This window comes from Schistocerca americana, chromosome 1 (genome assembly GCF_021461395.2).
Source record: "Schistocerca americana isolate TAMUIC-IGC-003095 chromosome 1, iqSchAmer2.1, whole genome shotgun sequence".
NCBI classification, from domain to species: Eukaryota; Metazoa; Arthropoda; class Insecta; order Orthoptera; family Acrididae; genus Schistocerca; species Schistocerca americana.
The window spans coordinates 1,173,276,988-1,173,290,532 of NC_060119.1; positions in this window are offsets into that span (position 1 = coordinate 1,173,276,988).

Below are 13,545 nucleotides of genomic sequence, written 5' to 3' on the forward strand. Positions count from 1 at the left end.
ATTAGATGGTAGCTACGTATAAGGTCCATTTTTAAGACGTTGTCAGGACAAATAACTGTATGCAGTAGCCACGAAAACGCTCCGGAATTCGCTGCCACAAAACATAATTTTAAAACATGGATTTTCTACAAAAATCACGCACAAACATCTTAAAAACGTAGACAGTATAGATCTCTGTAGTGTCTCTATAAATGGACAAAATTTTTGTTAGCTTTAATAAGTATCAGAGTTATTTCAGTTTATTTCCAACGGATGAAACAGTTCCAAACATAACGTCATGTAACAGCTACTGAAGTAAAATATATTTTTATCCGTTGATAACCAGAACACCTCTCCCAATAACAGGTAATCCAAAATTAGCCTAGCAATTGTTATGTATAGCTTTCGGAAACGAAATTTTTGCTTGATGTTTCTATCGTTACAGGTATGAAGTTTAAGATCTATATCTCCGTAAAATAATACGTAAAATTTCCAGAATTCACTTGTGGTGTAGTTCTATGTATTGACCGTCCAGGTAGCTGAACGCTTTAATGTACCGCTTCTGGGACTCCATTAGGTGAGCCAAGACCGGATCAGATCCACCACGCCGATTTGCGACGAAGGCCGGTGAGTCGGCCAGCCTAGATACGGTTTTTAGGCTTTTTACCGGATCCATGTAAGTGAATACCGGGCTGGCACCCACATCCTGCCTCAGACATTTAGAAGACGGTCTTGCACTTCACGATGAGATTACTCTAGAAGCAGATAGTGGGGCACATAGATCGTAGATTCCGTGCGGCAGGGAGAAAAGGGTGGGGGGCGGGGGGATGTAGGGGCGTCAGTAAGAATATTCAGCCACTTACAATGTGGAAGTGACAACAAGGAGCCTACAATGACAGCACAGCTTTCACTGATGAACTGCTAGCTGGAGCAGCCACTAGCTATCGAATGGGGATAATTTAAATCTGTGTTGGTTAACACTCGGGTTACGCAGGTTTCAGAAATTAAAGATCAAAATCATCCTTTGAGCAATATTACACGTTCACTAAAATAACAATTGCAACTTCTATGATTCTGAAAATAGGACCGGTCGAACATTATGTGTGTCACGAACCAACCTCGGAGCACATTCTGGATTCATCTGGTATTTTCAAAGTTACTTTATGTTTATGGGGGCATTTCATTGGGAAGGAAAACTAAAAAGTGTGACAAATGCGTTCCGAATCGTATTTGAACTCATGACAATGAAAAACAGGAAATGTTGCGTTCAGTGTGGTGTTTCAGGTTTTCTCGCCGCGATTGACTAATGGTGTGCTTCTGGGTGCTCTGAACAGTTATTGCTTCGATTTTAGGCTCAATATTTCGAACACCGACCCAGCCGCCTTCTTCAGGTGCTGCGAGTTTATCTGGAATGTGTACTCGCCGCTTGTACTCCGGCTAGTCTTGCTGGAGACTAGGCAGAAAGTGCAGACTCGCAGCACCATAAGAAGGCGGCCGGGTCGGTCGCCGAAGTGATGTGCCTAAAATGCTCGGCAGAACACCGAAAGCACACCACTATTCTGTACAAATTATCATCATAATATTTTATGATGGCTTTCATACAGCACATACAGGTGTCTGTTTTCTTTGTTTCATTTACATTCTATGAAGACTGCTGAAACGTATAGAGTGTGTTAACTAACACGTGGGTATCCTTTGGATAGTGGATGAAGGACTTTAAAAAAAGTACAAATGTTCACGTACATACAGTCTCTCTTATTTTCATAGTTATAGACACATTTTTCTTATTATACGTTTCCTTCGTTTCTTTTTCTTTTCAGAATTGCACAGGTCTCCACACCTGCACAGTATGGTGGCATTATCTTTGTTTGCCGGTTTCGTAATGGGAATTCCAGAGCCGCTGTTCGCGTCCTAATCGCAGTGTTCCAGGTAGCAGCGTATTTAGCAAGGTGTTATACTGTGTGAGCATGGCATGCTTCGAAGCATAATGTTCTGTTTGATCGTCCCGACCAACAAGATCTATTGATGTTGGGAACATTCTTGAAATGATGAAAGGAAGCCTAATTACCAGCTCTAGAAGACTTGCTGCACAGCCTGGTATTCGACAAACCCGAGTGATGCGCACCGTAGACGAGTACGGTCTGGATCTGTATCATCGATACTGGTTGCAGTACCTGCATGTCGGAGATGATGCAAAAATAAAGGAGCTCTGTCAGTGGATTATTGCCAATGAACGCTTTAATCCACGTATTCTGTTCACTGCTGAATGAACAGTTATGTAAATTGTTGGTGGAGGGGTGGGGGGAAGGGCAAGGAAAGGGAAGGGATTACTGATGTCAGCTGCATCGGAAGATTACGCGGACCAGTAGTCAAACCCGGGATCTCCTGTTTACTTGGAAGTTGCGTTTATCACTGCCCCATACGGAATAAGTTTGAGGCATCGTGGGATAATCCTCCTTCAGAACATACAGCTTCATGATATTCCGGTTGGCAGCGACGCTGTAAGTAGTCTTCCAAATAACGTCTACAACGGAGATGCGTTGCAAGCAGAGAACTATCATTGAGTTTCTTTTGGCGAAAGACTAGAGCATCCTAGGTATTCATAGGCCTTTGCAGAATGTCCGCGGATACCTGGTAGTGAAGAGCGGTACGGTGATTCGTTGGGCGAGTCGTCTGTCAGCAACCCAACACAGTCGCTCAGATCTATGCGATTTCCCGCATGCCGGCCGGCCGTAAACAGCTGTGATTCAGGCAGTGTCGGAACATGTGGGTAATCTCATTAGAGGGATCACAACCAAACACTTCGCTGCTCAACTGGACGTCTCTGTTGTTAGTGCTGATGCAGTCGTCCACCAGTTGTGGTACTCAGAGGTGTGTGCCAACTAGGTTTCTCGATTTGGCTCCCACGTCGATCATTAGAATGGTAATTGCGGGCATACAGGCCCTGCCAGTAAGAAGGCGCAAGGTCGTCGCATTGAAGAGAGATTCTGTTGAAAAACCGGGTTTTATACCCAAAAGAGTGCGGAATGATCGGATGTTATTGAGATATGGAATAAAGCCAACCTACTTTAAGAAAAAAAGTGGTGCGTCACTTGTTGAACACCCTTCGTACATAATAGCTTATGACGCTTACTTCCTTTACAGAAATGATCCTCTGCAGTTCATTAACACTTTCTGGTTAGCAATGTTCTGCGGAAAGTACTTGAAATGAAGCGCAGCGCTAGAAACACATGTGAAATGGGAGAAATTGCTGTGTAAAGCCACACATGTATCAAAATAATTACAAATAGGTCACGAGTTCGAATCGACAAGACTTTGGGACGGAATCGACGTTCTCTTCTTGGAATGGAACAGTCTAACATACGAGGGTTCGTCAATATTTGCTGTTGCCTATGCCCGGACGTATCCAGCATGCGCCACTTTTCTGCAGACAGTGGCACTCGCCGTTCCCTCTAAATACTGAAGGAGCTGTTCTGAAAGATGGCGACTACTAATGACACAAGTACTTTTTGGCGAGGCGGCTAAGCAGGGCACAATGCGACTGACCGTATTCAGTTGTTCTGGCAAGAGTCCTCGTTTAATTTCCCATATCCGCCGTTGGAAAAATACGGCTAGCACGAACGCTCGTAGCAATTTGGGAGCAATCCTTGTTTGTTTTCGAACAAAGCCATTCGGCTTAAAATAATCTTCAGTAAAACCTTAATATTTCTGCCTACTTTCTTTCAGGACAGTTCTCTAAATACGCGCTTTGCAAATATTTGCTGCTTGTGTACACTTGCTGGAGTTACCGGCTGGATTAGGTCAGCGTGGAAATTGAGCACTGTCTTATGTTTCACAAAAATTAATTGATTGATTCAGCAGGTAGAGCGGTGGCCTGGTGTGACGAATAACTGTTTTACATGGACCGTATTTTTCCATTTGCCCAAATTTCAGGCGAGCATCCGGGACATCATCCCTTCCTCTCCAATACTTCGCCTGTGAACATAATAGCCACCTTCTAGTCAAGACGGTGAATTCCAAGTGGCTGTTTTTTTTTCTCTTTAATAATCATATCATCCCTTCGCCCCCCCCCCCTTCAATGGAGGAGGGGTGGCAGCAGCTATGTTGCTGATTTTCAAGCAAATGATGTTCATATATATCCACATATATTTTGCATTTAAAAAAGATTACAATAATAAAATTAAAATGTAACCAAAGTCTCTTCTCGTATTGATATATACAGTACGCAGATAGCGATAGTATAGTTGGTGTTTTGATGGTGATAATGGTGATTGCGACGGTACCTAACTGTTACTGCTGAGTTCTCTTCTAAACAGCAGTCCATAGCAGCAAACCATTTGCGTCTTTGGTTGTAGTGATTTGTACTATATGTACGTGGGCATTACTCGGCTGTGTGTAAAGAAAACAGCTCGGTGTAGTCACAGGGTTGGGCTGCGCATGTCTGCTTTTAAGTCCCACAGTTAATTCACTGCAAATAATATCCTGTAGCTTTGATCCTTCGATCAAACAGTCTATGCGTTGGCTATAATTACGAATTAATAAATTACACAGATTCATGAAATTAAAAAATGATTACTTTCATAACAAGCGTTATATTTTTACGCCTGTAACTGATTTATATGACAGAGAATTATGCTGAGTAATGTTTATTCCACAAAGAACATCTCAAATAACTAGGAAGTATTTATATGATGTTCAGTTAGTTAACTACATATTCCATGGATAATTTTGTATGATAGATAATAATCGAGTGGAACGACTCCTAACTCCTTTTACATTCATATTCATATCGCAAATTAATCTATACGTACGGTTACATTCTGAACATTTCTAAGTTTTTCTTGCAAAAAGAAAGAAAAGATGTGGGTTAGCAATTCCCACCCATCACCTTTTACAAATTCCAGAAATACCAATTCTCCTGCGGAATATAAGAAATTGTAAAGGAGAAACTTTCTCAGTTTGTTATCAGATTTTACTTTGCTGTCTGTCGAGCATTTTATATCATTGGGTAAGTGATCCAAAATTTTTGTTGCAGCATTTTGCACCCCTTTTTGTGCTAAAGACAGCCTTAATAAGAAGAAACTAATGTCAGTTACAATACAGACAGAAAATACCCTTATCAAATGCAGTAAAGTTACTTTGAGAGTATTACGAGAGTGGTAACAAAATCCGCTAACTAAAGAGTCATAGAAGATACGCGGATACTAGGACCATGTCGTAATCACCATACACGAAAAATTCACCAGCTCAAAACAGTTCAGAGTCCTACAAGGTGATTCATGAATTAATATATGTAATGCAAAGAATATTAACTCATACTGTGTCTATTCTCAGTTCCGAAATTCAAGCTACAAAAGTTAGAGCCCTTCTGTGGAGCACATTCAAATCTTTCGAAATGTCAGTCTCTTCAGAAGTTAATTTAATGTAGCGGCCGTTCGTGGCCCAGAAACAATCTCCTGGACGACTGAATCACGCTCCTTGCCGTAAACAGGTCTGTCTTCTTCCAAAACTCGGGTGAAAGTGTGCAGAATCACTCCCTTGAGCGCTTTAGCAGAAAATTGGCAGTCTCTAATGAGTGATTTTCTCGTTGTGGGTTGATTTTAAGTGATCGATATGTTGCGAGATGCCAAGTCTTTAATAGTTCCCTGTAATAACAATTCACTTCGTTTCCAAAATTCCCGGTCGCCGTCTTGTTTTCTCTTGAAGTAGAGTGTAGTGCCACGTATTTGACCACTGACTGCTTTTCTGACTGCAGAGGGGAGACGGCTATAAGAGAGCTTCTGCATCCAAAGAACTCACTACGAAATCACAACAGACGGTTTCCGTAATTACTCTATATTCAATGAAGTTTTCAAGTCACAGCAACTGATAATTAACTAAGCTTTTCAGATGAAATGTTCATACATGATGCTTCAGTGCTTGACCAAGACCACAATTTCGTACTTAACTGGAGACAGAATACCATAGAGTATATATAACAACATTAATTTTGTCTTTAGTGCTCGTCCATTACCGTGAGGCCCTTTCTCCTTAGGAGTCCACCACAGTCCGCCGGCTGCTGGTGGCCGAGCGGTTCTAGGCGCTTCAGTCTGGAACCGCGCGACCACTACGGTCGCAGGTTCGAATCCTGCCTCGGGCATGGATGTGTCTGATGTCCTTAGGTTAGTCAGGTTTAAGTAGTTCTAAGTTCTAGGGGACTGATGATCTGAGATGTTAAGTCCCATAGTGCTCAGAGCCATTGAGATGTTAAGTCCCATAGTGCTCAGAGCCATTTGAACAAAATAAACACCACCAAAGCACTGCGGCAAATTGCAAGTGATCCTTCACTTGACAGTCCTAATTGTACAGCCGCTGTCGCTTTCGGCGCTGTGCGTGCATTTTTCTTTCTCATATCTGTGAATAAAATTCCAACAAACCCAAACAGTGTACATGCACCTTACGCTATTAGTAATTAATGCCACGTTTTTCACACACATGCGTTTCATCGGTCTAATAAAAGGAAACTGAGGCTCGTTGCTTCACTTTCTAGAAACTTGTACCACTACAGATTCCTCCACTAAGTGGAACGAAATTTTCTGGAATACCTCACACAACTAAAGCTAGTGTAGATTATGTTATAAGAAGTCCATAAATTAATTTCATTTTTCTTTCGATGTCTCATCTGATCTAAATTCATTGCATTCCTTGCAGCATCAAATCGATACATACAGACATACAGTCGCAGTCGTCATCAATACACACGCACACACACACACACACACACACACACACTCACACACACACACACACACACACACACAAACACACACACACACACGCGTACATATATATATATATATATATATATATATATATATATATATATATCCAACTTTCACACTATACTTCTTTAAGATCAATAATTTAATAACATGGTTACTTTAACTGCTATAGTATTCTAAATATACTTTAAGGTTCTACATGTTGACATTTAATCTTATCTTACTTGCCACGTTCACAAACTTCAGAACTGTTCTCGTTCAATGTGCATTGAAGAAGGAAGAGTCTTCGAACTCAATTGATTCCCAGTAAGTCCATATGCTGTTTTGGAGATTTCTCTTATTTAGGTCACTTCCACAGTTTTGTATTTTTGTATTCGTTGCATTCTTATCCAAGCCTCTAGACAGTAACGTCGAACATATTGTATTGCCTTCGCAAGATAGGTAAGTGTTCCTGGATTATATAAAATTAAGACGATATGGTTCCGGTCCTTCCTTCCTTGGATCAACCTGACCTTAGGTATAGGTTCCCTCTTTCATAGGCAAACCGAAGCTCTCGTTCCTACAATATTGGTTCAGGTCTTTCCTTTTTGGATTCTCTGGATTTCAGGTACAGGTTCCCTTTTTAGTGGTTAAACTTATTCACTCATCCTCCTACCTCTCTACAAATCTGGATACATGCTTAAAATCCCATTTCTCAACCTCATTCATTTACGTGTTATACAAGTGCTTATGAATAACTGCGCCTGTATTAGTACGTCACTTTGTATTTTCTTAACTTGTACCTCCTTCTGTCCTACCTCTCCCTCCCTCCCCCATTCGCATAGCATCACTAACATAAGCTGCAACCATTCAACGTACTGGAGAAAAATGTACGCCTTAATGAGGGAAAAAGCTTCAGGCTGTGTCGCAATGGCATTTTTGACATGATCTCTCGGCTTTACCTGTGAAAACAGAGCGTCTCTACCATATTGTTCGGATAAGAGAAGGGTTGCAATGGTGGTAAAATATGCATATGCAAAGAGGGAGGATGGAGTTGTTACTCCTAATGGAGATGAAAGAAAAGAAACCATAAGAATAAGTGTGTTAGGATAGAGAAGAAGGAGACGATAAACCATGAAGTCATGTTCTCTTCGCGCCCCCCACCCAAGGGTCCCTCTCTACTGAGATTCTTGACTGTGACGTCGGGAGAGAAGATGGTCAGAATTCTCTACAGAACGGACTATCAGAACTTCACCATCGCCGACCCGGAAAATTGATCCTAACTCACCACTATAGATAGCGAGTAGAGATGTGGTAGTCACACAGTATTCATAATTTAGTTGTTTTTATATGTCCTAATGACTTTCTGGATCTTAATAATCGTATCGTCACTTGGTCAGTCTATATACACACAACATGTGACGGGTACTACTGTACACTGAAAAATTTATTACTCATTCCAGTAGTTAATCTCCCATAGTTAATCTCCCATACAAAACACACGCAAAAGTCTACCTATTGTCTATACAGAAGGGAAAGATACAAATTCCCATTTACAAAATATATAAAAGTATTTGGATCGTTTCCATAATTGTTGTGCAAATAAATATCTAATTTTATTGCACTCTAGTAATTTCATCAACTATTATAGAAAATCTCTAACCTTCAGGAACGACTTACGCAGATTATGCTATACATATGTATTCGAAATATAGGTACATCTGTACTTTTTTAACAGATACCCTTCATGTTGACAAAATCTCACTAACACAGTAGGAATGTTTACAAAGACAATAGAATAGTTAGAAGAAGAAACTGCCTCATAGGAAACTAAAGTGAATAGAAATGAAGCAATTACCTCGGAACATGGAGGTCTTCACCCCACCTAATCTGCAAAGAGGGCAGATTAGCCTGAGGACCTAAACATTTTTATTGTAGCAATGTTATAATGTTCTTTTTCGCAGTCCGTATTGGGATCGATCAGAAATACTACTTTGCGATGTGGTATCCCTAACATCTTGAAACGTCCAGCGTATTTTCGGAAAAAAATTATTCGTCTGTTTATATTTGAATTCTGAGGCATAGATCGATAAAATGCTCTGATGAAATACGTCGGATGTACTTCTCCTTACGGCTGAAACTTTGGCAACTGCTTTGCACGAATAACCCTATGCTCTGATTGTAATTCTTCTACTGATTTTGGTGATAATAGTATGTTAGAAGTGACCATTTTGCCCCTAAGTCCCTATTTAAGGTTTCCTAATTATTTCCATAATTTCTGTAACTCACTCTTATTATTAATAGTTTCGCAGACAGAATTAGAGATAGCGCTGTTGGTACATACTTTTTCGTGTACATCTTGCTCAACCAGTTCCTCTAGATGTTTCTTCAAATCAGTTAAGGTGTTTGAGTCGATAGGAATGTAAGTAATTTTTTTTCATTTGGTTCTAATATCTCTACCCTATCCTGAGACCCTGAGATTTGATTGCATATAATTTCGCAATTCAATCGGCGATGATTTTCATAACTTTTTCATCTTATTATTCACATTTTTAAACTGTATTTCCGCTTCTTGTCTAACCATCTCATAATGTTCGACTAATTTCGTTTGGAACCCCTTAGATAAATTTGCTAAATATTCCCCTATTTTCAAAATTTTATCAGTTTTTGTGCCCAAATTTTTTATTATTTTCAGATAGTTCGCCTAATTGCTCCATTTTATCAGACATCTCTTCCAGTTTTCTAGTTGTTTATCTAGTTATACTAATACTTAAGTTTATCTATAATTGCCACTAAGATCGTACCATCCATACTTTTGTTGATGATAGCTATGTAATCTAAATTACCGTACAACATAAGGCTTATACCACAGTAAAAGCCTTCGTTGCTTATCAATGTATTTACACCATCACCAAATATTATTCATTGTCATTCATAGTCAGTTATTTCAGATTAAATAACTACAAACAAATTCTGGAGGCTGAACGCTGTGCAGCTCTCCTAATTTGCCTAACCAGCTGCTGCAGCGCCCCACCGATGCCATCATGCCGTGGTGCAGTCTCGGACAGTCGCTGTGTAGCCACAGCCGTAGTCAGCTGCACTGCCGATGCGAGGCGATGGCGTGTCGCCGTAAGAAGCCGTCACATCACTTGGCGTCATCGAAATTGTTCGCCGAAAATCTCATGTTTAGTCGGCTTATCTTCTCGTGATTTGCGTACCGAGAACGTACTCCAACCCACGGATAATATTCGTTGTTTACCAGGTTTGCACCGCAACAGCGTATATGCTTATGATACAGTTGTTGATGGTTTGCCTACTTCCGTCGCCCTATACAACGACGTACGTCTTCCCGTTCTTCGTAAATTTTAGTTTTAATTTCTTCTAATAGCTCTCTCACTTTATTTCCTCTAATATGTATCTTTCAACTAAGTTAACAGCACACAACAACTGATAATTAACAAAGCTCGTCAGGTTACATGTTTTCATAAATGATGGTTCAGTGCTTGACAAAAACCATAGCTTCATACTTAACTCGAGGTAGTATACTACAGAAAATCATGCCTTTGCCGCCTCCCGGCCTGCTGACCTACTGTCGCCGATTGCAGCCTGAGCTCCATCGACCGCTGACGTCACCTGGTTGCTTCGCCTGCTGCAACAGTCAGTTTTCGTTTTTCAATTACAGAATGTGCGCCTCCGGTAGCTGAGTGGTCAGCGTGACAGAATGTCACTCCTAAAGGCTCGGGTTCGATTCCCGGCTGAGTCGGAGATTTTTCTCCACTCAGGGACTGGGTGTTGTGTTGTCCTAATCATCATCATTTCATCCCCATCGACGCGCTAGTCGCCGAAGTGGCGTCAAATCGAAAGACTTGCACGCGGCGAACGGTGTACCGGACGGGATGCCCTAGTCACGCGATAATTACATTTTTAATTACATAATGATACCACTGTCTATATTCATAAAACTTTCCATGTTATGTACTAACTCTCCATGGTATAACAAGTGAAATTGTGAGGCGCATACAGTGCGATGTACAGCTTTTCATGTAATGTCTTTACCATTTATCTGCATAGATATAGCATTCATGCCCATCTTCATTTGTTTTTATGGTTTTAACTTTGATCTTATACAGTAAATTACATTTTTCTATCACATGCGATTTTTCCACTTATTAAGGTTTTTATTACTATACCATAGTTTTTAAATGTGTAAAACCATTTCCTTTCTACATCCTCTAATACTTTTGGTTGTCAGTAAATGGTATGTAACTAACACCACTCGCATTGATCACAGTAATTCCTAAATTTGTACTTGATGCTCTTTTTCTTTTATGTAGGGGGAGTGTTGTGCCTAGATGATGGTCCACAAGGCGATGGGATTTGGTCGTACTTCAGTGTAGTGCGTTGTTATAGTAGTGTATGAAGGAATGTGCACTAGCGACTACCATAAACATTTTACCACGTTCTACAATTTTTGTTGTTAGACATGACATAACGTTTTGTGCAGTGTTGTCAGCTAATTTACGTTGTACTCTTTTATAGTAAGTGCTGTGTAATATATTAAAGCTATCTATAACACACTGTTAGTTCTTCAGTTGCTTATAATGCTATACATATTTACAGAACATGTAAACAGATAGCTTACAGAATGAGATTTTCGCTCTGCAGCGGAGGGTGCGCTGACATGAAACCTCCTAGCAGATTAAAACTTTGTGCCGGACCGGGACTCGAACTCGGAACCTTTGCCTTTCACGGACAAGCGCTCTACAATTTTTTTTTTTTTTAATTTCATTTTGTTCGTTTTCGTACGCTGTATCTGATCAGGGCGGACGCCGTAAGACACCCTTTTAAGCGCGTTGTTGATCTATTAACTCAGTTTTTTATTGCAGAGGGCAGTTAACCCTTTGACCGAACACGCTGAGCTACCGTGCCGGCAGCAACTGAGCTACCCAAGCACGACTCACAGCCCGTCCTAACAGCTCCACTTCTGCCAGTACCTGGCAGGTTACAATTCGTCAGTCATGTATCTTGTACCTTGAAACATGTAGCACTTGCGGCTGAACTGTCTTAGAAATTTTACCTCTCTTAAAATGGAAATTCATTTTAGTTTCCAGTGGCTTATGTTTCAAAATATACATAACTTGTGATAGGTTTTTGAGAACATTTCACCTTAATTTGATATCAGATATTGATTATTGGTATGTAGAAGTGTAGTAACGTAACATACAGAAGATTAAATACAGTATTAACAAGGTTTTCTCGGTTACGACGTTTTTAAATTTCAACAGAACATTTGTTCCTGGGAACATGACCATGTTGTACATTGGCACATTTTTTCACATTTGGAAACATATTAATTTCCAGTAGCAGCTTTCGGTAATTTCAGAAGAACACTGCAACACATCATTTTCCAAGACGACACTGGACTTTCAGTATGTTTTGGAGGACGACAGGCGACTTCGAGTTACCGCCTTGACAGTAATCATTTTAACTAGTAATCCTTCCACTGGCTACCTGCTCAATGTGTCTCCTAAATTGATTTTGTGCTTTACTTGTATTTTTGTCGTTAGGCTGCATTGGAGGTTATCACAGTTATCAGAATGTAAGTGAACATAAATGTTGAAACGGTGTTAACGAAATGGCGGCCCTGCCAAATGTTGATGGTGATTATTATATCAAGAAGGACTTGATGTTTTATAAAATTAATGGCTCAAGTTAATTGATTAAGAAACGATACAAAAATACTGGTAAGTATAATGACAAAAACAAAATGATCTGATGGCAGCACAAAAATGAAACGAGCAGTTAACAACAATGTATGACAGCTGATTGATAAAGACTGCAGTTTGTCTCATTGAACTTTTTTCTATGGCTCAGAATGTGGATAACGCAATCCAAAATTATCTAGCACTGAATAAACCCTGATGGATTTATTGCAGCTGAGAACAAGTGGCGAGATTGTGACCTTGTTTAACCTAACCAGCTTGAGCAGCAATACAATACACCTTTTCTCGATGTGTGGCGCTGTCTCGGGAGTCGTTAAGGGTTCAACTGTCTGCAGAACAGCGATGCGAGGCGCCTGTAATTCCCTATAGCGGGCTCGTAATATGCAGAGTCGTGGTTGGCGATTTGTTAGGCGGATCTTATTTAATCTCTATTGGAGTCTTGGAATCTTGGCAGATTCCAGCGTGTGACATTTCCGTTCACCGGTCATAGCAAGGACCAATCTGAGTCACTTACACGCCACACACAGGACATCGAACGTCATAGCGGCATACCTGTCAAGAATAAGATTGCCCTCAGCGTAGCGAGTTGTCAGAGATGACGGGGATCTAAACTGTCGGTACAGTTAAGTCCTCACCACAGGCTCCCCAGTTAAGACCAGTGCTAGAGCGAAGTCACGCCTAGGGAAATTGTCCTTAGTGCAACGCGTTCAGAACAAAAGTGAAGACCAGAGTCCTGCCTAGACCGGAGTCTTAATCAGAAGACCCATTCCAGCTGGATCCTGAATCGAAAGACCCAGTACCTGCTCTCCTCACTTTCCACCAAACCTCGGTAAACTGCGCAAAAGCACTCCTGCCACCGCCCACCGAAGGATTTCGTGTCCATCACAAGGCTGCACGAATTCCATGTGTCTTCCCTAACTCATGCGCTCTTCTCACCGACCAATCATTATCAAAGTTAAGAATATTCTTCTCCTTTCAGGAGACGTGGCCAGTCGCTGACTCAAAATTTACAGAGCAAAGAGGGGAAGACGTTGTGCTCCCGACTTGTTTCTTCACATGGTCACTTTAGGCATCATGTCATTTTAAGTTTCTGTAAAAGTGTA